Source organism: Callorhinus ursinus, unplaced genomic scaffold (genome assembly GCF_003265705.2).
Source record: "Callorhinus ursinus isolate GAN/ISIS: 27379988/994484 unplaced genomic scaffold, GSC_fseal_2.0 scaffold4, whole genome shotgun sequence".
NCBI lineage: Eukaryota > Metazoa > Chordata > Mammalia > Carnivora > Otariidae > Callorhinus > Callorhinus ursinus.
Window position 1 is genome coordinate 23,572,699 of NW_027397066.1, and position 3,142 is coordinate 23,575,840.

Consider the following 3,142-nt stretch of genomic DNA (forward strand, 5'->3'; position numbering starts at 1 on the left):
ATTTCTGTATGTACTTTCTTATCCTCTCAGGCAAGGTAGTTTTTAGAAAGGACAGTTTTCACAAATCTTAGCTGTAAGCAAAATTTCCTTGATGATTAACTTGATTATGTGTAGGGCTAAGCAAAAGTTTCTAAGCTATAGGTGACAGCAGCAAGGGAAATAGAAGCAATATGGAGTCAGACATGCTAAGTTTCTCCCTGTTACACCATGAGAAATTTACTGGTATTTTATTTTATTTTATTATTTTATTTTATTATTTTATTTTTAAAGACTTATCTATTTGAGGAAGAGAGACGGGGGGAGGGGCAGAGGGAGAGGGGGAGAGAAAATCCCAAGCAGATTCCCTACTGAGCATGGAGCCCCCCTGGGGGGGGGCCCTTGATCCCAGGACCCTAAGATCATGACCTTAACCAAAATCAAGAGTTAGACGCTTAACACACTGAGCCACCCAGGCGCCCCAGAAATATACTGGTATTTTAAATAAGAGGATTTTAAAATATTTTATATAAGGTTCTGATCTGAAAATAATTAGGCACAATGAAGATAAGTAGGGTGGAAAGCAATAAGTTGTACAGACAGAAAGAAAGAAACAAACATGGATGAGCTTACAAAAGTAGGTTTTTGATAAGATTTAGAAAAAATTATGAAAAATGAATATTATACTCTTAGCAATTTTCCTCAAATCATTTTTATATGATTCTCTAAGCATAAAAAGCCATGGTAATTCCTTCTTCCCATGTCTGAAAAAAATGCTAAAGACATGGATGGTGATGAGAGGAATAGTCTTTGCTTTATACATTACTTCTCTGTGTCTCCACCTGCTTTGCCAGCTCAAAGAGTTAAGAAGAATGTCAGCCTCATAGTAGTCCTTACAAAGGGGCAACCTGATGAAACAGAAGAGAAATAAAAATCCCATTGCAAGATAATTACGGAATCATGCACAAACCTTTAAAGGTTAATGAGCTCTCTAGAGAAGATGAATGACAGTTCTGGAATCAGTTGTCTGCCTATAATCTATTTTCAACATAATCCTAGTTGTGAAGATTTGACATATTACAGGTAATTTGGGGTGAATGTTAACTGTGAAAATGGTAATTTAGGTAAGCTCAACTGATATTAAGAGAAACATCATTTGACCAAGGGATGAAACAGAAGAATTTAAACTTAGTAGCTAGAAAACCCAAAGCACACCTTAATGATAAAAAGCAAAGTGAGTGACTAAAAACTGATCTTTGAATTCATTCATCTAGGTATTAGGTCAAATGAGACCTATCTTTTGATTCCTCTTTTATGTGATTTTTCAAGCAAGTATATAACTAAGCAAAATTTTTTTTTCTAGTTAAATAATATCATGATAGAAAAGATAATACAAAGAGAAAAATGTTTACCAAAATATATCTGAAACACCTAGGCTGCTTTTACAGTGGAGGAATATAGCATGATTTTTTTTTGACAGTATTTTCCTACTTTATATTTACGAAAGATGACACACTCTAAAAGACAACAAAGGCTGTAGCATGGACATTTACAAGGGGAGCCATTTCATTAATTGGGGAATAAGTTAAAGTAAAAATAATTTGTAAAATTAAATTGGTGAAATAAGAAAAATACATTTCTATTTCATATAAAAAAAGCAGGTCCTTGTAACATGTTTAAATTAAAAAAATGTGTTAAAAACCAGAGAAACATTAACATCATATATAAATTATTTGTTAATAATTATGCTTGTGCTCATGTCAACTTGTATACAGAGAATTTCATTATTATTATTAATCATAAAATATTAGGAATAAATACTGAAAACTAGTCTGTTTTTTTGTTCCAATAACTGTATTAATCACTTTATGTACATTGTTTTATTTAAATATCTAACAACTTTACAACTTTTGTATTATTGTTATTACTATTATAAAATAAGGTTTAAATACTGAGATTTCTATGGTCATATGATTTACCCAAAATCACACAACCAGTAAATAGAGAAATTAGAATTTTAATTCAAGTGATTTTTTATTTTCTATATTGTAGTCTTGAGGAGAATTCCTTTTACTTTGGGGATTTTCAGACTTTGCTCTTAAGACCTTTAATTGATTGAATGAGGCCCACCCATAATATGGAGGATAATCTGCTTTCCTCAAAGTTTATTGATTTAAATATTAGTCACATCTGAAATATACTTTTATAGCAATATCTAGATTGGTGTTTGACTAAACAACTGGGTACCATAGCCTAGATGAATTGACACATAAAATTAACCATCACAAATGTCTAATCTGTAACCATGACTAAACTATGACATTTTGAGGAACCTAAAATAAATAAGTAAGCCAACAGTGACTCAGCTGATGTTATATGAGGAGTTTTAGAATAAATATGTGAAAGAGAAAGAGAGGGACACCGACTACTCCCTTTCTACCAGTCAGATCTCTTCTTTGACCACAAAACCCTTATAATAAGTTATATATTTTTTTAAGGTACTTAAAGATGTGATTTTTCTTTTTTTTGTTGTTGTTGTTTTGTTTTTGTATTGTTTTTTGGTTAGTTTGTTTATTTTGCTACTTGCCAACAAACAAGACTAAATGTTACAGTTTATTAAATTTGACAAAAAGTAAGCAAACTACTAGAATCTACAAAGCAAAATTCTAAACCCATCTATTTCTTTAAAAAAAAAAGGTCTCAAAGGGGACAACAATAAAAACACTTTTTCTCAAGATTCTAAACTTAATTCCAAAACTAAAATATAAATTAAAAGTTATTCTTATATATCCTAGTACAAAAACTCACTGCTGGAGCTATTATGTTGATTAATATTCACATGCTGGATGTGGCTTCAAGACATAAACCTATGTCTACAGGAGACATCAAGGTGTGAAAGAACGCCTTTCATTTTGTAATTATAGTGATTTCAACATTTATAAATTAATTTCATACCCATTCTTACATAAAAAAATGCTAAAATTAATTTCCACCTAAACTATTTCAAACGATTAAAATATACAAAAATCTGCATTTAACCCAAATACTATATAATTTTTACATTTTGTGTTGCATTGTACAAAACAATAATCACTTATTGATTTTGTTCAGCAGACTAATGCCTGTTTTAAATGTTCTCTGTTCTTTCAAACACTTTATAGTTCTT